Below are 24376 nucleotides of genomic sequence, written 5' to 3' on the forward strand. Positions count from 1 at the left end.
TCCAGAATTGATAAAATACCCTAATCTCAATTTATCGGTGGACGAATAGTTGATAAAGTGTTAAATATTAATTCTGAATAATTTGCATATTAACTCGGTTCTTATTCACTGTAATTAAATCCCCTTTGAGTTATATTGATTTTAATTCCCTTATTAATCTTACACTACTATAGTCCATACTGTATTTTTAACTTATTTTAATATATAAATTCAGTTTAATCAAACAATTTTATGACTTGGCAGTAACTTGCTTAACCCTACATCTTGACGTGAATTGCTTGGCATAAAGCAGTGACTTGGACTTGCTTAACACTTAAAAGTAAAACTTGAGACTTGTGACTTGCAAATGTGACTTACTCCCACCTCTGCAGATTGTCATAACCATTAAGTAAACAACATTTTGTAGTAAATTGTGATTAACACACATCGTTTCCAGTCATTTTACCATTCAAATGCCTTTAAATTGAAAATTAGGCCAGTAAGATGTAGTTTTACACTTGCCAAAAACTGTTTTAAAGCCTCCAATTATTGATTACTTGATTTCATGCATGATGGTTATATTTGATATATTATAGCTCATTCAGGACAGGCAGTATTAACATGAGGGGGCATGATATTTGACGCACAGAAGCCAATGGCACATTTCAGTATACATATTGGCACATCTGTCTTCATTGCTATATGTCAGTGCATAGTGGCATGTCACTGACATTATCACAACACACTGACACTAAAATGACACCTGACTGACATGGTTACGCAACATGTCAACGTATGTTGTGACGCCTCCAATTGTGACAGATTAATTGAGCACCTATACTAACATAATTGTGACACACAATCCTAAATAGCCTAATTTTGTCATATTTTTTAAATATAAATTAAATGCATTAAAAACCTGATATTTGTCACATCTGTATTTGAATGGTATGTGCCACTGAATGTTTTGTAATAACACTGCTGCTTTGTTGTTAATCTCACACTCACAAACTGCCCATTATAGGAAAGACACAAAATAAATCGAAATCTTAATGTTGTTACTGCAAAAATATGTAGTATACATTGGAGTGTTCATACAGTGTATGTCTTTTAGATCATTCGAGACACCGAGGGCATAATCCTCCTATGGGCTTGTCACAGTGCTACGCTCACTTCAGGATGCACTTCATATGGAGCCTATGTTTTGAAGGTATGTAGCTGTCACAAATCTGGTCTGTGGCCTACCGCCCGATAGCCACCAGAGGTCGATTCTTCATCATATTGACTCACACACCGGACTGCATTTCCCATCATTCATTGCACAGATGACACACACAGCTGATTACACTAATCACTCTCCCAGCTGAGAACTATCTCACAATCACTATCACCCAATTACACACTCTTTATAAGCCTTGGACTTTCTCTCTGTGATCGCCGAGTATTGTATCTACGAATATTGGATGAGGAGGAGGGAAGGGTCTAGCTAGCCTCCGTTTTGTTTGACAATACTTCGAACATCAACAAGAAGTGACATCACCCAACATCACAGAGCACCTTTAAGCATTGTACCGTATTTGAATGAAATAAATAAAACTCCAACAGCAGGGGTTCCCTTACACATTTGATGTTACACACAATGTATGCTAGTCAACTATACATGGACACTATGACATTAAAACCAAGTTCAGAGAAACTTTACACAGGTGTTCTGTCTTTAGGTATAGCATTCAGTGGGATTGAGAAGATAGGTCGTCAGTCAATATACTTTACAATATAGGTATCGGATATAAACGTTGATAAGAATTTCCAGGCAATCATCATTTACATGCTTTGGTTGACTTTAAATAGTTTAAATCACACATATACTAATGCTACAGTTTATTTAATTTAGATAATTACTAATACTATTGTATAACTATTTTAAGATATTTTTTTTTTGTTTCCTCTTTTGTCTAATTCAGATTGGCTGTGACATCTGCAGTGGTACCACAGGAGCCGCACCAAGATATATATAACGTTTTATTTGCAACACACACTTTTATATTGTATATAGTTATCATTTTTTAGTTATCTCTGACTAATTCAGATTGGCAGTGACATCACTTTTTTAAAAATATTATATACTTTTTTAAATGGTTTAAAAAACTTTTTATCTGTGATGCACACTTTTATTTTGTATATAGTTATACTTTTTTAGACTCCTCCTTTGACTAATTCAAATTGGCAGTGACATCACTTTTTTAAATATTTATATACTTTCATATACTTTTTAAATTGTTTTTAAGAAACTTTTTATTTGTGACGCACACTTTTATATTTTATATAGTTATTTTTTTATTTCCTCCTCTCACTTATTAAGATTGGCAGTGACATCACTTTTCTTATTTATATATATTTTTATATACGTTTTAAATTGTTTTTTAAAAAAACTTTTTATTTGCGACGCACACTTTTATATTGTATAGTTATAATTTTTTAGTTTCCTACTTTGCCAATCTGAATTAGCCAGTGACATCTGCATGTGGTACCACAGGAGCTGCACCAAGAAACATTTTTATATTGTTTTTATATACTTAAAAATAGTTTTTAAGAAACTTTTTTTATTTGTGACTAATTACACTGAAAGCTACTGTGTAATGTAGACACCCATGTATATTGTATATAGTTGTTATCATTGTGTTCTGATTTTGCATTTATTAAAATATCCTGTTTCATTTGAGAGATGTCTGTATGTCTAAAAACGACACGAGTACTTCCATCCAAATATGTAGGGAGATATCATGGGCATTATATGCACTGAATTAGGTTGAGTTATTATCTTAATATGGATAAGTGATGGCTGTAAATATAAATAAAAAATGTTAGATCTTTAATGATCTTTATCTAAAGTCATTTTGAGGCAAATACCTTTCAGTCACAATTAGAGGCTGCATTCACTAAATACAACCCTCATGAATGAAATCAAGTAATATTTAGGCAGAAACTTCACTCAAAGGCTTTAAATCATGAATCAATTTTACTTATTGGTCTAATTCGCCATTTACAGGCATTTCAATAGGTAAAATCACTGGATAAAATGTTAAATATAACAAGAAAAAAAAGTTTGTTGAGACAAACTTTAACACACTCTGTCAATTTGGATAATTTAGCGTTTTCATCTGGCCGTGATGAAATATAGATTTGAGTGTCAAATTTGTGAAAGTCATTAAATAACATTAAATTAAACCTTGTAAACTGTTACTGTTCTAAAAGTAAACTAATTTAATCACATAATATGCAAACAATTTGAATCAGACATTTTAAATTTGTGTGATTTACCAACCAGATTTACAAATGCTAACCTATATGTACTTACTATCCACATTTAATTATCAGATAAGCAGAATGACATTTCACAAAGAATACACTAACATTACTTTCAAGTAGTGTAAAGAGCAAACATTTCAAAGCAGCAACCTCTGACACCAAATGTTCATTGCAAACAACACTCAAAATGCAGATGTTGTAAACTCTTTAACTTTAGAACTACTTAACCTTAATGCTACAATTATTCGTAAAATGACATTAAAAAAGCACAGAAATAACACCAAAGCACAACCAGCTCTGACACAATCTTAACTGCTGTGGGAAGCCTGCTGTGCATGAATTAAAACTTTACTTTTTTTTCTTTACCTGCTCACCAAAAAAATCTCTCTTTGGCTTAACCTTTGCACCTATATTCAGAAAAAAAAATTTTTTGTGCCAAATACATATTCTCACCAGTAGCGCAATGCACTCAATTTGAAAGTTCACACATAATTGAAACAAACTTGTTAACCCAATGACCAACGAAGCTGACGAAAATCAGCTAAATCAAATGAAGTGAATGTTTAAATGTGCAACTATGAGCCACAAACTTCAATTATAATCTATTATACTGAGTAGTTCATTTAAAGTAAAGCTAGAAAACCCTTCTGTCAAGAAAATGCATCAACATAGGTTATATTTTTAAAATAACCAGAAGTTTTGAAGTCAATTATTTATCAATTTCTTAAATCACTTTTAAATCACAGGACAAGACTATTGATATCCAGACAAGACAACTACAGTTGACATCTGCATGAAACAGGTAAAACATTTAGAATTTACTGATATTTTGCAACTCTAAAAACATTCCAGTGTCTGCATTTACTCTTTTAACAAATCAACTTCACTCTTGCCATACCCATGTCATTCTGAATTTACATTTAACTTTATACTTTTTTTTTTTTTTTTGTATGGAAGTATGGAAGGAGACCAGAAAAACACAGCCCCACATTCACTTGTGGGCTACATCCACAATATATCCGAATTTTAAAAAAGGCACAAAACGAGCATATTTTGACGCTGATCTACAGGAAAAACACAAAGTGTGCAGACTTCTTGTCTTCAAACCTGATATGCATCCTCATTTTAAAGCTATGAACACTGACAGGTATGAATTGTTTAATGAAAATACAGACTTTTAATTTGCACTTACTGGTCTTAATTTATTTTTCTAATTTTTCGAAAACAGGAGTCCAGTTCACCTGCACAACATCCGTTTGACACCTTCACTCACAACAGAGGGAGCACATGACATCACATTTACACATTCATCAACTTTATCCTGTTTAAGCCAACTAGACTACAGTTACAATCCAACGCTTTCATCAAATTAGGAAGATCTGACCATTTCTGAGATCTTGAAAACAAACACCACATACAGACGTGTGTGTACAAAACTTGATTAAACTTTTAACTGTTCGTCCACTTTCAATTGCATGAATATTGAATAAACCAACACTCTACAAAATGCTGTGCTGTTTCAATCCATGTTTAGGTATAATATGGACAAACCCAGCTATTGGTTTAAATATTTTTAAGTTACACTTTTAAACCCAACCATATTTGACCCAAACATGGGTTGAAACAACCTAGCATTTTTTTTAGAGTGAATAATTTGAAGTTGTCACGGAACGAAGGAATCAAAAACGGCAGGCAGAGAGATTAAGGATCCAAATGCAGGGAGATTTTAATGAAAATAAACAATCATAAAATCAGGAACAAAATAACACTGAGAAAAACAAAGAAAAAACAGGGAACTAGGCCTGTACCATGAAGGTAGCTGAACAAACTCGGGGTTACAGGATTAGTTTTGAGTTGACAAAACCAAACCGATGCAATCAGGCTTTATTGGTACCATGATGCAGCTCATCAACGCACGCGCACTTAAAAGAGTGACGTCGACACTGAACAACCAATGGCGGGTAGAGCGAGAGCGATATATTTTTCAGCGGAGGAGCAAGAGATAATCATTCAGAATTACGATGAATTTAAATATGTATTTCAAGCTCAATACGGTCTCTGCAGCCAAAGCAAGAGAAGACTGTTGGAGAAAGATTGCTGATTGTTAATGTGTAAGTTAAACAAATACGTTCTATATTTATGTAAAATTATGTATGTATGTGTAGCCTATACGTGAAATAAAATTTAGGCTATTTGTATAAGCAACGTATTAAACTGCAAATTAACATTTATATGCCCTAATATTTCATAAAAAACGTTACAGTCAGGCGAAATATGAAATAACATTTTGTTGACTAGATTTGGGTAGTTTTTACTGTAGAATATACTGCCAAAAATATATATATATATATATAATACTATTTTTGTCAAAAATAAAGTCATAAACTAAGATGTTAGATGTTCCAATGTTGGCTATATTCAAACTAATGAATACCTACATATGATAAAATGTAGGCCTATAATATTTTTTTTACAAAGAAAGAGTACACTTGAAATATTGTTGAAATTGTAATTATTGTTGTATAATTGTAACCTTTTTACAAGATAGATGTAAGCAAAATCTTAAATGGTCAATATAATTCTTCTTCTAAATATATCTTTTGTCCTTGTATTCATTCTTGTGGGGCTCAGTCAGTTGCTGCGTTCCAAACCGCATACTTCCCTACTATTTAGTATGGGAAAAAGAGTAGCCGAGCGAAAAAGTATGTACAAATCCAATAGAGTAGGCGAGAATTACCTGGGTGACGTACTAATTATCGCGACATTCGGACTTAAGTGCGTTCGAATATGCCTACTTTCCTACTATATAGTATAGGCGAAAACAGTACGTGAAGGAAACAGTACGTTCGAAACATCAGTATTCATAAAAGAGTAGGCGAGAAGTTCCCGGATGGCTTACTGCTTCCGGACAGATTTTCGAGTGCTCAACCGATGGATACTCTTCTATCCCAGGAGGCCACGCGAGAGTATACGTCATTATCAAACATCACAGAGATCGGCGACGCGGGTGCTTTCAAATGTGAGTAACACAGTTCCTTTTGTTAAAATTGCATGTGTTGAACTACTGTAGAGTAAACTGTTGAATTGTTGAAGGTGTAAAGACGTTACACAGTATAGTATAGTTGTGATTTTGCTGTAAAAACTCGTTTTATTATGTATAACGTTAGCTAACGGGAGCTCCAGTAAAGACACGCAAGTTACGTCTCTAAAGTGGATTTACATAAACCATATAGGCTACATCTTAAAGACGCTTATTTTAAATGTCTATTTACGCAGAATGGGAACCGCTGTGTTGAGATGGCAGAAGGATGTGGGGTTCAACGCCTGTAGCCTACATATATGATTGTAGTTTGAAAAAAGCTTTGTTTCATGTGTTGACTTATGCATTTGTTTATTGTGTGATGGTGACTTTCATTCATTCTTTTACTAATTTATTATTATTTCTCATTGTTGTCAGTAAATAAAATATAATTATTTAATTGTTTGAAAGAAAATGTAGATATGTTCATTATATACACATCTAGAGTGTATTCAATCATGCATAGCTATGTCATATGACATACATTACAATTTGTTTGTTTTATTGAATTATATCATTTTCAGTAAAAAGTAATATGGCCAGCATTTGTCGTTGTTATTATTGTATGTTTTGGGGTGGGATAGCAATGCAATTCATTCTGAGGTAATATTAATTTTTAATATTAATGATACTTAAATTTTTCGAGTATAAAATCAACAGTTTTCCTCCAAAGGTGAATCTTCGCACAACTGCCCTTTGTGCAGACATTACAAACGCTGAGGAAAACCCTTTCTAGGTAGAGGTGTCGAGTTACTGATGTTATGAGATCTGTAAAAAATCTCATTATGTATACAAGCCCATAATTATATATATATTATGGGTTTGCATACATATGATATTTTTTACACAGTTTATTCAATATCAAGATATTTACAGATAGATGAATTAAACGTGTCCGTTCGAATCTTTTAAGTTGTTGCGCGTGTGATAACGCGTCGCAGGTCGCATGATAACGTCAACATGGCAGATGTCCGGTTCGCATTCATACTCAACGAGATCTGGCTATAAAGTACCTACTCTTTTAGCGCTCGTTAAGTAAGTACTTATTGAAATTAAGTACCTACTCATTGAGTATGCGGTTTGGAACGCAGCCAGTGTCACACCTGAATGAATGGCTCATTATGCAGAGTGGGTGGGACATTGTATTCTCAGGTGTAAACCACTCCTCGTTCACGCCCCCCTCGCATATTGGCTTTCCAAGCAAAACCTGTCTTATAAAACAATACATTGATTTAAATTGTGTGTGAACAATTAGGCAGGATGATTTTCACATCATTTTGAAGCCAGAACTCGAAGCAACAACATTCATTAGTCAAAAGTCTTGTGGACACATATTTAGTATGTGTTTTGTGGTCTTATTTCAGCAACTTTCATTTTTATTTTTTTCAATAACCACGCATAAACATTATTCTCTTAAAAATTCAAACATATACATGCATGTTGATCACATATTATGGTAGCCCTGTTTGTGCTATATAGAGTGAATTTACACCTTTGCCATTATCATGTTTATAAATAACTGAAAAAAGCACAAATGTCAGAGCATGTCAGAACACCTCCAGGGCCCAGAAAACCGCTCCGACCCCAGAGGGTAAATGACAAGTATGTCAAAGATACAGGAGAGTGATGATACACACATAGCAGCCAATAAAATCTGTTGTTCAATATCTGACTGCTTGTATTGCCTCATGACTGATGAAAAATTTGCCTTGTTGTGTGCAGTAGAATTTTGATGCATCGCAACGCATCTTAGAATCGAATTTTCTCGTATTTGAGGCGTGGTTTACGAATGCCCAGAGCCATTTATTGGGCGCTACGAATGTCTATTAAATGCGCCTGTACGTAGCTCATAGCCAATCGTTTCAATAATACCAGATGACGTATGTAGAGCGGCAGAAATTCGACGAAGAAGAAGACGAAATAAACTTGCGTTCTAAACTACTAAGAACACTATCTAAGGCTGCATCGAAAGGTAACGTCACGTCAGATGCCATGTTGTATCCATAGATATGGCCATAGCCAATGCACACCCCAATTGATTACAGCAGCTGCAGTATTGTGTCAGGGAAGTTAAACTTTGACTGATGTGTCACACTGTAAAGTTGTTTACCACACCTCCAGGGATAGGATAGGACACGGACCAGTGAGGAGCCCAGGGAAGAACCGAATGCAACTGGTTTCGGGGGCCAATCCTGCGGTGAAGACTCCCTCATAGGCCTTACCTCGCTGTTCTGTCGCTGGAATTAAGAAATAGGGTAAGAAAGAACAACAATAGCAGACTCAGAAGAGGATACAACCCTTGTTTTTGAACAAATACTGCTCTGGTGTCTTTTGTTTTCTTTCTTCCTCTGTGCAGATACCACTTGATGGCTGTCCCGAGACCCATATGCACCGACCTCCACACCTGCATATGAAGCCACAACCTCAAGAAAACAACTAGACCCACTGCCGAGCAACCAACACAGAAAAAAAAAAACACAACGCAGAGACTCACCTACGGGAACTTCAGTCATCCATCAGAGAACTTGAACAAAATACAACAAGACATTCTTGATCTTTCAACAAAATTACACCAGATGACTGAAGATAACTTTTCATGGTTTGGAAACCTGTTAGTAGGGCCCTATGAAATCCGTTTTATTTTTTCTCAAATTCCATTTTATTTTTTTTCCAATTCCGTTTTTTTGGAAAATTTTTAGCCCTTTCGGATTTTTTCTTGTTTTCTTTTCACTTCTAAGCAGTATTGATCTCTAAAATTTTACTTACACAAACTCACAATTCAGCTTTTTTATTTAACTGTTAATATATTCAGCAAAGCACATTCAAAATTCTTCAAAATTCAGCCAAACCTTCAACAAATGTAATAGAATCCAAAAATAACAGTTACAAGGTAGGATTGATGAGTATTAAATTAAAGATTAAATTAGCTTTTAAATAATTTTTCACAAAGAATGTTTTATAAAAAGATAAACCTCGCATATTTAGCCTAAGCCTTTAAATCACTTTTATAAAAAAGAATGTGTCAAAAAAGATAAACATTTACAATGATACTGACATTTACAAATACAAATACATATTAGCTTATCTTTTATTATTAATAGTAAAATTCGGTCTGATTTTCCCGTGGCGTCTGTCGTTGCTATGCAACCATACAAAGACGTTTTTAAGATTCCCTTTCGGAAACGCTTGCTGTAGCTCTGCTACAAGATTTATTTACGAAGAATAGAAAGAAGAAGAATAGAAAGAAGAATAATAGAAGAATATAAAAACACCCGTAGTGTTTGTGGTGCACCCGCATCCTTTATGTTGACTGAGTTTTCAATTTTGTTATGGAAAGGGTGAAGTTGTTGGTTCTTGTCTCATGAACTGCGGTGCGCTTGCGGCATTCTGAAAAGTTGAGGTGTTTTCATCTCGCTGCGCCTGGAAAAAATGAGCGCGTCCGCGTCGGCGCTTCAATTATGAGCGCGCTTGCCGCGCGCCTACATTTGAAATAACGAACTTGAGCGCGCAAAAGGTTCACGCTTGCACTCATACTGAAGAGCGTGCTGTTTGCATCCCTGTAAATTAACTGTCTGTATTGACAGATGTCTCTATATGGCTCTGGGTTTAGGTAGAGACCTTTCTACGTTTGTTGTTTTAAACTGAAAAAATGAGAAGGAAGTAAAAAAATCTTTATTTAATATGTCAACAAAACGTATGCAAATTCCGTGCGTATAAGAGAATTCCGTTTTCATGTGTAAATTCCGTGATTCCGTCCGCGTTTTCCGCATCACGGTAATCATAGGGCCCTATGTTAGTATCAAGTGTGTCAACCAACAAATGACTCAAGTCCAGCACAAGGAAATAACAGTTCCAACCAGAAAAGACCTTTACTCGTAAGGACTTCACAGACCCTAATTGCATGTTTGTTTCTGTGTCAGCATTACAGAAAATCAACACAGAACATGTGCGATGTGCCTGTAATGATCACAAGTTTCAAGAATTAACTTTTAAGGCCCTGTTTACACGAGAACGCTCACGGGTGAAAACGTAAAAATATTTTATCAGATGTGCCTTTCATTTAAACGGCGACGGCGTTTTCTGGGCTTAAAAACGCAAAAAAGTGAAACCACTGCAGCAACGCTCAATAAAGAATAACTTCTGCTTGAACGATATCCCAACATCTCCTGGTCTCTGATTTGAAGGAGGAAAAAGTTCCCCTACAGTAGCAACCAGAGAAATTGTTGTCTTAACATGTATGAATTACTGTAGCATCAGAATCAACCATTTCTCAAGCATTAACTTCCTATCTGATCTCCACAGATGCTGGATGCATACTTCCACAAGATTCGTCCAGGATGTCTGCAGGACAGTGTGGACGACCAGGGCAGATTTTTCCTGTCCAAACAAGGGATACCAGTTGGCAATGTCACGAGCGACCTCAGGCGTCTGCATGAACAGTAAGTTTTAGCAGAATCATGTATAATAGTGTATGTGTCACGTTCTGGGTATTGTTTCTTGTTCCTGGTTCTCGTCTTGTCATGTGATTCCCTGTTTGTCGTGTGATCCTGCCATGTGTCTTGTCATTGGTTAATCGTCTGATTATTATTCACATAATATTATTATTCACAGTCTTGTGTATTTAGCCCTCATGTTTGCCCTGTGTCTTTGTCTACTATTGAATGTTTCTAGTTGTGTTTATGCCTTGTCCAGGTTCTTGTTTTGAGTTACCAGTTTACAGTCTTTATGTTTGATTTTGTTTATTATTATTAAAGTTGCATTTGGGTCCGCTCCATCTTGCCTCCAGAGGTTTCAATCGTTACAGTATGCATTTATATGCACTGTACAGAGAAATATAAAATTATTAAGTTGATAGACTGGCTTACGTACTACATAAAGTTCAAATAATATTATTTTCTGTAAGAAAAATACACTGAAAGAATTGAGGATTAATCTGAGTTTTGTTCTTCATTGCCAGTACAAATTACCAAGCTTTTCGAGCCAGCAAGCCAGAAGAGCCAAAAGTACTATAACATGGTATGTGTCATCATCCAAAACACACAACATTCATATATTTTCTGTTTGTCCACTGCTTCCAATGTCGGTCTAGCTTTTTGTCAGAGTTTGAACATGAAATCTTCTCAAATTTTCAGCTCTTCTTCTGATGAGCCGCCCAATGAGAGGAGAGGTCGGAAGCAGAAGAGAGGCAGAGGCGCAGCTGACCAGGATGACAGGGACTTTGGAGCGTTTCTCCTGCACTTTCCAGCGACGGCGAGTAGCACCCCGCCCACAAAAAAGAAGTGAACCGCTGTGGGGTTTCCACCTGACAGAGTATTTTATGACAGGTGGAGGTCTGTGCAGTTTGTCAAGTGGGAGGAGCACCTTTTGTGTAAGTTGATGTGCTTTATTATAAAAAAATTAATAAACGTCTTGGTGTTCTGGAAATTATGCTAGGAGATTAGGCTGACAATATTTCTATAATCGAAGTAACATACTTCACATTTTGGACAAGAATATTAATTTAACATTTGTCTTTGACAGCCCAGTGTACAAGATGGTCCCCGACTGTCAGCAAGGTGTCACTGCTAATTCAAAAAGAGGGTTGGACTGGCAGCGGTCCTCGCCCCGAGGACATAGTGGCAAAGTGGAGACCCGTCAGTAGGGTGCAGGTGGAGACGGATCCATGGATCCTCACTACGATCCATAATCAAAAGTGGACAGGCCTGGCCCTCAAGGACTTTGGTGGCACAAAAGGACAAGGTATGTAAACATGTTTTGTGAGCAGATATTTGTACTCCTGTGAGTAATACTTATTGCACCTTCTTTTGACCACAGGAGTTGTTGCCACCAAAGCATTTGCCATGGGCTCCATAGTTTGTGATTACCATGGTAAAGTAATCACAGAAGCAGAGGGCTGGAAGATGATCCAGTCCATCCAGGGTGAGATGGCCTATCTTTTCTTTTTTAACGCTGGTGGTCGGGACCTCTGTGTGGACGCTGAGACTTTCCCTTGCGAGTGTCACCCAGTATGTCCAACATTTCCAGGTGGATCCTTTTGGGGCTCACCTGTACACAGAAACAGGAATAGGCATACTGGTGGATAACTCCAGTAACTTTCTGGCTAATGCAGTTTATCCTCAAACTGTCAAAACACACCAGTCAACAAATTCAACAGGTGGAGGCTGATTACAGCTCTTATGCAGGGAGTTATTTTAGGATTTAATAAAGAAAGCGATTTAAAAGATTTAAAATCTCCAACAGTTTTGCACCTGTGTGCAGCTCACATCATTAAAGCGGTGTCTTCAGCTTTTCAAAGGAAGACAGGTGATAGAGGGCTGCAAAATGTGGCAACATATGTTTTTGCCAGGATGCAAAACACGGTTAATCTAGATGAGGCCCTTGCCATTTTTAGACCATTCTGCATGGTTTTTCTTGCACGACATGTCAGTAAAAATGTCACAGGGAGTCTTAAAAACTTGGAGGGTCTCATTATAAATGAAGATGCTATTCTTCAGGACAGAACAGGTGTGTCAGAAAAGGGGGAGATGGATGAAAGTTCAGCAAAAACAATTACTGGTGGCTCTCCATTTTCCAAACTTTTCTGTAAGATCTGTGATGATGTCATGGCTGTCTTGGTAAATGAAGAACATTAGAGTGGTGAAAATCCTTATTATTGTCCAGATGTAATCCTGTGTCAAAAGTGTCCTTTTGGACAATTACCTGGGGATCTATCCACTTTGGGGTGGGGTTCTACTGGAGATCTGAAAAGATATGCATGTGACATGGCAGAATCACTACTTCCTTTAGCAGAAAACTCCAAAACAAGAGACACAAACTTTTGTAAATTATATGTAATGGATTAGACTGTGATAATAAACACATTGTCAGTTGATTTGTTGGAGTGCTGAGAATACTGCCTAAATTGGGTATATTGTAATGATTATTATTAGTTTTCCCTTTGGGCTATATTAATGTGTTTGGGCTTGATGGAATGTGGTGATTCAGGAGTGTATCTATTGTGAAAGTTGGCAGAGCATCGGTTCTTTATTGATGAAGAGCCAATACCAACAATGGCAGAGAAACCTGTTAAGAGCCTCGGATGATGGTATGATGCATCATTGAAGGACACAGTGCAGGTTGTCCAACTCGAAGAGGTCACCAATAATGGTTTGAAGAGCATCGACAGCATCTTACTGCCTGGCAGTTTAAATCTCTGGTGCCTGCAGTTTGGCCTCCTCCCACGCCTAATATGGCCACTGACCGTCTACGATATTCCTCTTTCCAAGGTCGAAAAGCTGGAGTGGCTGATTAGCTCTTATGCCATGAGTGGCTTGGTCTTCCCAGGTGCATTACCAACACAGCACTATATGGAAAAGGTCTATTAGAGCTACCTGTGTCCTGCCTTACCGAGGAGTTCAAGTGTGCCAAGGTGAGGCTTGAGATGACTCTGACAGAGTCTCGAGACACTGTAGTTGCCAGAACTGCCCCTACCCGATCGACTGGAAGAAAGTGGTCCTCAGCTGTGGCATCAGACCAAGAAAAATCTGCTCTCAGGCACCAAGAAATTGTCGGGCGCGTACAGTTGGGGAGACAAGGTCTAGGAGTTGGGGAAAATGTACCATTCTGGCACAAAGCTACTCCTTTACAACGGCAAGGTTTAGTCGTGCAAGAGATATGCAAACAGGAGCAGGTGTTGAGGCTTACAAAGGCAGTCTCACATGTGAAACAAGGCCAATGGACACAGTGGAAGGAGGTAGAAAAGAGGAAACTCTCCTGGAGGGAGCTGTGGGGGATGGAGGCATACCGAGTCAGCTTCTCGATTCGAGCAGTTTATGATGTTTTACCATCACCAACTAACCTCCAGCAGTGGTATGGGGAAGATGCCACCTGCTCCCTGTGTCCCTCTTCAGCAAACCTAAAACACATCTTGGTCGGCTGTAAAACAAGCTTGGCACAAGGCCGTTATACATGGCGGCATAACCAGGTGCTAAGGTGCTTGGCGGCCAGCCTTGAGGCCAAGCGAACAGCCACAAATACCCTCCTGCCTCTGCCAGCCAAGCAGTATCCATCAATGTCCTTGGTTCGTGCAGGTATAACACCAAGTAGATCGCAGAGTTCCAGCTCATATCCGGGCCTGCTGCACAAAGCACGAGACTGGAAGTTATTAGCGGATCTAAACCAGCGGTTGCACTTCCCTACTGAGATTGCAGTAACAAACCTTAGACCTGACATCGTCTTTTGGTCCTCCACCCTTCGCACTGCCTTCCTAGTGGAACTGACAGTGGCGTGGGAGGACTCAGTGGAGGAGGCGTATGAACGAAAGAGACTAAAGTAGTCAGAGCTGGCAGCTGATGCTGAGCAACGTGGGTGGAAAGTCAGGATCTACCCAGTGGAGGTCGGCTGTAGAGGGTTTGTCGGCCGCTCCTCAGTTCGGTTTTTGAAGGACCTAGGAATGCGAGGTCAGGCTCTGCAGCAGATTGTGAAATCTCTCTCCAATGCAGCAGAGGAGGCCAGCCGTTGGCTGTGGTTGAAGAGAAAGGATAGTATCTGGGCCTGTATACAGTAACAGTAGTTGAGCAAGGGGGGATCACAAGCCGAGGGGGGCACACCTGGGACGCTAGGTGTTGCCGATGAGCCCTCTGGAGGTCAAGTCAAGTCAAGTCAAGTCAAGTATTTTTATATAGCGCTTTTCACAATACAGATTGCATCAAAGCAGCTTCACAGCATTAAACCAAAATAACACAACAGGGTTTGTTTCTAGTGTAAATTTATTGTTTGATAAAATTAAATATCCCCAAAATATCCCCAACTGAGCAAGCCAAAGGCAACAGTGGCAAGGAACCGAAAACCCAATGGAGAAAAAAAACCTTGGGAGAACCCAGGCTCAGTCGGGGGCCAGTTCTCCTCTGGCATTTATGAACTAGAGGCCAGATTGTAGTTTGAACAGTAAGATTTAAAATGTTATATGAATGCCTGGCCGAAAAGATGCGTCTTTAATCTAGTTTTAAACTGGGAGAGCGAGTCTGAGCAACGAACAGTTTCAGGAAGGCTATTCCAGAGTTTTGGAGCTAAATGTGAAAATGCTCTCCCTCCTTTGGTGGATCTGGATATCCTAGGTATGACCAAAAGCCTCAAATTTATTTATCTTAAAGAGTGCGATGGATTATAGGGCGATAGAAGATCTGTTAAATAGACGGGAGCTAAGCCGTTTAGGGCTTTATAAGTCAGTAGCAATACCTTGTAATTAATACAGAACTTTATAGGTAACCAATGCAGTGATGATAAAATCGGTGTTATATGATCATATTTTCTTGATCTAGTAAGAACTCTAGCGGCTGCATTTTGGACTAACTGTCCAAAATGCAGTGTTGTGGGTTGTGGGTTGGTGTTGTGGGTTAATCATCGAAACACTTGTGAAGAAGGGTGCCCACCTGATGACCCCAGTGAAGCCAGTGATCCTCGGCACTTGTCTCAATAACTCTCCTATTTTCAGCTTATAGTATAACCATCTTGGGATATGTGGATTCCGGGATTGTAACATACAGTCCTTTACCTGAGCTGATGCATCATAACTGAAAATCAGAGTCTCCTGGCCTGAACAGCCTGGTTAATATTTGGACAACATTTTGGAGCACTAAGATTACTGCCTAAATTGGGTATATTGTAATGATTATTATTATTATCTGTCCCTTTGGGTTAAATTAATGTGTTTGGGCTTGATAGAAAATGTGGGGTTTCTGGGCTACAATTTGATGTATCACAACTGAAAATCTGAGTCTCCTGGCCTGAACAGCCTTGTTAATATTTGGATAAAATTTTGGAGAACTGAGAATACATCCTGAATTGGGTATATTATAATAATTATTATTATCTGTCCCTTTGGGCTAAATTAATGTGTTTGGGCTTGATGGAAAGTGCCTGTCCGCCTGCTGGGGTCAGAGGTCAGATCTCTTAACCCTCTGTGCGTTCTGCCTCTCCGTCGCGATTAACTTTTTTTTCTTGAGCACGTCTATATACTGTAACAAAACACAGCAAATACTTGTCACACATTTATGAGCCATATACCTTTATAAACATGTAAGTGTGTACTTTTAAATGATCAGATTCAAACTGAAAACAAATATTCTCTGTTTAAGTAATTTGTATAAAACCAACAAGATGTCCAGTATCTCAAACGCTTGCTCATATTTAATTTGACCATGCCCACTCGCGCAAAAGAGATTCACATGCAAATCTCCACATGGAACACGAACGCGCTCCTTACCTCAAAAACAAAACACTTCACAAGTCCCTGCTTTTCGTTGAATTTAAAAAACGCACCGTAAGCTTACATTGGATTTACCTCAGAAGAAGAAGAAAGCGATTTAAAGACAAGAAAGATGTAAGGTAAGAAATTCTTACATATTAGTTTGTTATTGTTGCATAAACTTCACATTGCAGTTGAACTGTTGCTAGATATATGGTGAATATTATAAAATTTAGACCAGTGTACTGTTAAATACTGTGTTTGTGGATATCTGCTCAAACATAGATATGTATAATATGGTAACCATAATGTTTCATATTCTGGAGCATGCTGTGCGTTTGAATGTATATTTTGAAGCGCAATCGCGTTTGAAAAGCAAAACGCACCAAACAGTAGGCTGTGTGTTTACTATTATCTCATTTCATATCATCATAACGAATGGAAACATTTGAAGTAACATAATCAATATATTTTTCTCTAGCGTAGTTGTTACTGAAATCTGTTGGAAGATTTATAGGCTGCTATAAGTTATTGTTATTATGCAGCACTGCGCATAGCCTATGCTTACAAGGCACAACAAACCTGGTGTTCATTATATTATATATTGTTGGAAACATTTGTGTGTGTGTGTGTTCTGTGAATTTTAAAAAGCAATTTTAACTAGGGCTGAACGATTTGGGAAAATAATCTAATTGCGATTCCCCCCCCCCCCCCGCCCCCCCCACCCCCCATATTGCAATTGCGATTTAATATGCAATTATTTTATTTTATTTTTATTGTATCCTCTTTTTTTCCCAACAAAACATAATGAATGATTTAAATATGACCAACACAATATTAGATACATTTAGTGTAAAATGTTCTTTCCCATAAGCTGGGCCTATTTGTTAGAATTAAATTAAAACATGTATGATTTGAAATAAGACATTTTTATTTAACTGCTCATTACAGAAACATCTGTGGCTTTGCCACTGTGCATTTAAGTAATTTAAACAAAGGCATGCACTTTGTAAACACTGTGCAAAATTTACAGTCTTAAGAAAAAAATTACTCCCAAGTCAGTAACATTTCACACAACTGAAACATTGATTTTACAAAATATTTTCAAAGCAAATTCTAAGTAAATAAAGTTACAAATAAAAAACGAAGAAATGCACTTTTAAATTAGACAATAATTTTTTTTTTAATATTATAATATAGAATAATCAACCTCACTTATCTCAAGTACACAACAATAACACACCACACAGACTAAAGTTCACTACGAGTATGGCACTGCCAGCCATAGGCCATAGATCCAACAGTTTTGTTCTCAGTAGCTTACAGGTTTTTTGCTAAGAAAACCAGAATATTGACTTTGCTGGCTTCAAGGATGAGCGAGTGCAAGTCACAATACTTCCTCCAGTACTAAAAAGACGCTCTGAGGGAGCGCTTGTGGCAGGTACACAAAGATACTTGCGGGCCATGGTGCACAACTGTGGGTAGCTGATCTTGTGCACCCTCCACCAAGCCAAGGGATCATCTTCTCCATCAATGGTAGGAGTCATCAGGTAATTGTTTACCTCTGCCTCTGCGACATCTTCAAGTTTTACAGGCAAAGAAGGAGAGGCTGCACTGGTCGTGGTCTTAAAAAAACTGCCAAGAGACCTCTTCGCCTTTTCCCCCAAGGGCTGTGCACTTTGAGGCATCTGAACAGTTTCAGTACGAGACCTCTTCTCCTATTAGATGAAAACAACAGCTATTAGTTTTCCAGTTAGATTTTACAGAAAAATTGTGTTTTTGTGAAATACATAATTATCATTTACCCGGTGATATGTACGTTGTGCTAAGTCTACCATCTCTGTCTTCAGTTGGGTCTTGATAGCAGGGATGTTGTCAGTACAGATGTACTGTATTTTGAACCTAGGATCCAGGAAACAAGCAACATCCAAAACCTCTTGGATGTTTGGGTCTCCATATTTGTTATTGAGGTATGCTAGGACTTTGTTTTTTTATTGATTTAGTCAGGTCAGTGTCCTCAGCATCTTCAGCCAGGACTGATGTGGCAAAAAGGTGGAGAACTGGCTTGAGGTAGGAGATGCTCACATACTCCTCTCCAGAAAGAGCATCAGTAAATTCCAGTAGAGGATGCAGTGCCTTGTGAATTGACTCCAACACGTCAATATCCTGCCAGGTTGGGATGAGGGAGCGTGCATATCGATCTCCAGACAATACCTGAGAAATGGTTTTGGCCTGTTCAAGCACTCTGGCAATCATCATGTCTTTAGATCCCCATCTTGTTGGGCACTCCGTTATGAGGTTGTGCTCAGGGAGTTTGAGCTCCCTCTGTACCTCCATCAGTGCTGCCTTCTTCCAACTGTGGGAAAAGTGCCCCACTAGCTTCCTGCACAGTGCTGTTGCCCTTGACACTCTGTCATCTTTGAGTGCATTTTCTGAAAGAAATAAAAAGTAGTCTATTACACACAATTTGAGTTGTTACAAGGTGTAATCACTATTACACACTCAAATTCTCTGTAATTCTGAAATACACACATCCACACCCCTGTCCTCTCTATCTCTCTCTCTCTCACTCACACAGACACATAAACAGTTTGTGTGTGTGTGTTTATTTCGAACATGTAAAAAAAAAAAATGAAATGCAGGTGGCCATTCCACCACAGACAGACATATAAGCACATAAAATCAAAACATAATATTTCAATTTACACATTAGAAAAGGAGTGGAAGTATGAATTCATTCAATATCAACGCATCTCTGGTAAGGCTCAGCTGTGCGGCTTGACCACATATCAGTAGTGCTAGCAAAAAACTCAACCGTTTTAAGCTCCGCGGCGACTTTCTCTTTGCACTGTTTGTACAGCTACGGTATGGCAGTCTGACTGAAGTATGTACGGGAGGGTATACTGTACCGTTTTTCAAGCATATTTATCAATGCCACGAAACCAGGCTTGGTCACCGTGCTGAGAGGCATCATATCTTTGGCTATGAACTCAGTTATTACCCGAGTGATTTCCCCGTGCCGTTTTGAATTACGTTCATACAGAGTGAGACTTTCGAACATTTCAGTCAGTGATCCCTGTCTTGAGGTATTTGGCTTGTTTGGCGCACTGGACCACCTTGTAATCGCGCAATTTGCGATTAGAGAATCGCGTTTTCTCGTATCACGATATTATCGCAAATGCAATTAATCATTCAGCCCTAATTTTAACCAGAAAAATCTAATGTATTCCCAAAATCGTGGCCTATAGTTTCTCTTGATACCAGTATGTTCACTTTTTTTTTTTCAGGGCCCAGATGCCACTGACTCCTGCTGACTAAAACATTCACATGAGTCTCTATGTGAACATAGTAAAGTGAAAATCAAACACCTTGGAAATGAAAGGTATGTACAATGTTTTTAGGAATGCCACAAAGGTCTCTTTCTTTGGATCATGTTTTCAATAAGTGCTTTGTCATTTGTTGTGTATCTTTGGATGATGTTGTGTTGTAAATAAATCCATTTAAAAGCCATTCTTTTTTAAATCTCCTCATTCTTTGTGCAAGGTTGCTCAGAATGACAGGGCCTGATTGCTCCTAATAGGGCCGTTAGGGGAGGGTCTTTGTCTTTCTCAGGTGTGAAAGAAATTAAATGTTCATGATGTTCGCATAAAGCTTTCTCACACAAAACATGTCGTACAAATTTTAAATCAATATATTGTCTTACCTGAAAGAGCAGTCAGGGTGATTTTTTTCATAGTTTGAGCAAATATTCTAGGCTACGTGATACAATTTTCAAAAGTCTTGTGAAGAAATAATCAGTATGGGTTTCATGGCCTTATTTCAGTGAAATTTTTTTGGGGTATTTTCACAAACCACGCATAAATGTCATTATCTCAAAACTACAAACTTTTACATACATGCTGCTGATATATTATTGTAGCAGAGTTTGTGCTGAATACAGTGTAATTAGACTTTAGCCATGAAGATGTCACAAGTAACAGAAATAAGCACAAATGTCAGAGCATGTCAGAACACCTCCAGGGCCAGAAAACACTTCAGACCCCAGAGGGTTAAAGGTTTCGGTATATGTATTTCTGCCCAGCATTTTCAAATATATGTGATACACACATTTAAAGCTTAGCTCTTCCTCTATTCTGCAAGCCCAGGCCCACAACCTGGCAGCTGGTGACCAATGTGCTTGACAGCGGGCCTCTGGAAGGAGGCAAATTTAGGCCTAACTGAACAGTACCCTGACAGGCGCCACAAGTTTCAAAATGAACAATTTTGGTCTTCAGTGAAAGACCTGAATCTAGCCTATATATTACCTTATCACTGAAGTAAGTGTGATCATGTTGAAGAGAGAGCCAGGCCTATGAGTCAGCAGCAAATCTGCCCTCTTAGGTGAGACCAGGGTAAAAATGCAAAAAAATCAACCAAAAAATGTAAGGGCAGTGCTTTAAGCAATTGAAGACACACAAACTGACATAGAGCCATCCAACACACCCCTTGTACAAGAACCAAAACATGCAAACAAAAACTTGAGATCTGTAGGCATACAATTAAAAAATATATATATATATTTTTTTTTTTTGCTGCATGAAAATGTTGTTTTGTTTTCATTTGGCTTAATCATATTGTCTTAATCATATTGTCAAGTATTTATGTAGTGTTATGTTATATATTTTGATGTTATAGTTTGATTACCTTTGCAGGTATTTGTGATTACCATTGTTGGTATGATTATAATTTATGTATCTAATGTGTATTTTTTTTTTTTTACATTTGTAAATATTCATAATTAAAATGATTGCATGGAAGAATTTTTTTTTTCATTTCTTGTTGCAAATATACTTGACATTAAATTGATTTAAACTAAGAGCAAAACTGTCCCTTATTTATACTACAATATATTTTGTTCATTCTTGTAATGCAAAATTGAATTTTCAGCATCATTACTCTAGTTTTCCTATTATTAGGGGCCAATCCCCGAAGCGGCAAGGCACCTATTGTATCTGTTAGTTTTCCTATCTAACTTTTGAACCCTTTAATCTAGAGACATGAAACTTAGAAACTTAGTACACCTGATTCCTTGAATGTCATTACGTTCCTTGGTTTAGGCTGATTCTGACGATATCTCATTTGTCATTTTCCAACACTGTGACTGTCCGCCATATTGAAGCAAATGATAAACATTCTTTTCGCTACTCCTCCTACAAATTTTGCCCAATTTTGTCCAAACTATGATCAGACATTCTTTGAACTGAACCACACAGATGTGAGTGAACAGATTTTTGATATCCACTACTGTTCCCGAGATATTTGTCTCCAAAGTTGATCTAGCCTGTGTTTGTTGCCTTATGCTAGTTAGCTTAGCATAATAATTGGTTAGCACACCAACCAGATGCCATTCTTTCTAATGTGGCCCTTCAGCTATCAGGTTAACCATAAGCTACATTAGCATTAAGATAGCTTAGTTTGCTAATCTGGTTAACATGCTTTATTGTGCTTGTTCTTACACTGAAGCCTTTCCTCTGCAGCTTGGCGCAATGTGCTAAACCACGTGTCATGAATCCTGAACCATTCTGGTCGTAGGTTTGAGTCCTGTGTAGGACAACTTTAAAATTTTGTATAAAGTTGTCATTTAAATTCCTTCCGGCTCTGCACTGCTGTTGGTGCTTAAATGCTTGCTGCGCTGCTGTGCTTGATGTACATTTACATGTATATTCAATTTCTGCTCTTTTTGTTCTTCTGGCTCCGCACTGCTGTTGTTTCTTAAATGCTTGCAGCGCTGCTGTGCTTGATGTACATTTACATGTACATTTAATTTCTGATGTTTTGTTCTTCTGGCTCCGCACAGCTGTTGGTGCTTAAATGCTTGCTGCGCTGCTGTGCTTGCTGTGCGCCATACTTGTTCTGCCTGTGGTGCGTTTAAGGGTTTGGCCCCGTATTGCTGCTTGCAGCTATATTTCTTCTTGTTATTGCAATCATGGATGTTGCTTTTTTAACTTTTCCAGAAATATGTGCGTGGAATTCAAGTGAACCATCCATAGTCTGCTCTTCTTCAGTCAGAGAGCTCCACTGTCCGACTGCTGCACTTGTGTAGTGATGTTGTCAACAGATCGACCATTAGGTTCTCAGCCTCATTGAAAGCCGGTGAAAGTTCACCTCCTAATTGTAGGGATGGATTCCCAGATGATGGCAGTCTCTTGCAAAATAATCCCATTTATCGACATCAATGCCGTTACCTGCGACTGCTGTGGATGCAATAACAACATACAGTAAATACATTTTAATAAATATAAATAAATAAAATTGGAACTATAAATCTAATAAAACACATCATACAAATCGTCTCAAATCCACTCATTCCTCGAGAAAACGTGCTTACCTAAATAACCCAAACAATAATGTTGTAGCTGAACAAGAGGTATTATTAGCAACAGCCCACACGCTGCCCGGCGGGTCATGGGAATAACGCCGCCGGATCGCGGGTCGGCATAGTTTACGGTCAGAACTACGACGGGTCAGGACTAAAACTAAACAAAACTTAACTAAATCTCCAGCTTCCGTTCTTGATTAATGAAAATTAGGCTGTACTTCCTCATCACTGCCACTAGCTAGAATGTTTTGATTGCCTTCATGGTTTCTGCTACTGAGGGAATCCTTGTTAGTTTATTTTTCTCCACTTAGTGATATGCTTATAACCATTCTAGATTTAACTAAACCCAAAACCAGTAATACAACTTTTTTATAAAGGAAACCTACTGTAATAACAATCCATTTAACAAAGCATAAAAACAAACCAAAGACTTTCATTAAATGTAAAATCTTAGTAGTTAAAATATTTAGTAGCAAAAAACACATTCATGCCAATCAATTCAGTTCAACCTTCCATCACAATTGTTCACCCCAAACCACAACACCAAATAAAATGTATATAGAGTTCAAGACCAATCAATGTCAATGGGTGATGAAAGTAAGGATAATAGAGAGAATAAAGTCTTTAAAGGCCAAAATATCTGGCATATTCATTTTCCTCCTCCTTTTTCGCATCCGCATGTTTCGAGCTGTTGAGGGATCTGATGTCACTGTGAGAGAACTCCTGCTTGACGTAGGGTGTGACGATGGCTGCATACACTGTGCAGGGCGATGAATTGCCAGATGGGAACAGTCTATGGCAAAATAATCCCACTTGTCAACATCAATGCCCTTTTGTTTGAGCACTGCCTTGGACTGCTTTTTTTTTTTTTTCACAAATATCTTTATTGAATTTTAAATGTTTTCCAGACATACAAAAGAAAAAAAATGTACAAAGAAACAAAGGAAAAAACAAAAGACAAGGCCTCCCCCCCACCCTAGAACCCCATGCTCACTCTATCAGCAAAAAGTATAGTTTACATGTCACATGCTTTTACAAGGCACAAGAAAGGCAACCACATATCTTTAAAATCCAAGTTTTCCTCTCGCAATGTAGGTCAGTTTCTCCAGTGCCAGGTTGCTAGACATTAGTTTAATCCACTGGTTTACCTTTGGTCTTTCTGTGTCCTTCCAGTTCAGAGCGATTACATGTTTAGCCTGCTTCCTCTTTTTGGTAGTCCCTTTAACCGACCATGTATATAGTAATTGAACCCATTTCAAAAAAAATTCTCTCAAGCCAAATATTTTGAGTGTCCCGAAAAAATAACACCATTCGATCCTTTCAAACGTCTTTTCGGCATCTAATAATAGAAAGGCGTGATCCATGGCAAATAGTTTTTCGTATAATATATTCAATAATCGGCAGGTATTGTGGCGGCCAAGAACAA

The 24376-nt window shown here is 37.9% G+C and overlaps 1 long non-coding RNA gene across 1 annotated transcript in view; it reads left to right on the forward strand.

Annotated features, from left to right (window-relative positions):
- Positions 1 to 6252: 6252 nt before the first annotated feature.
- Positions 6253 to 24376, forward strand: part of LOC311081627 — a 525325-nt gene continuing 507201 nt past the window's right edge. Inside the window, exon 1 of the long non-coding RNA XR_014605957.1 lies at positions 6253 to 6307. This is a non-coding gene — a long non-coding RNA (uncharacterized lncRNA). The remainder of the gene's footprint in view (positions 6308 to 24376) is intronic.

This window comes from Abramis brama (assembly GCF_963993115.1).
Source record: "Abramis brama genome assembly, chromosome: 4".
NCBI classification, from domain to species: Eukaryota; Metazoa; Chordata; class Actinopteri; order Cypriniformes; family Leuciscidae; genus Abramis; species Abramis brama.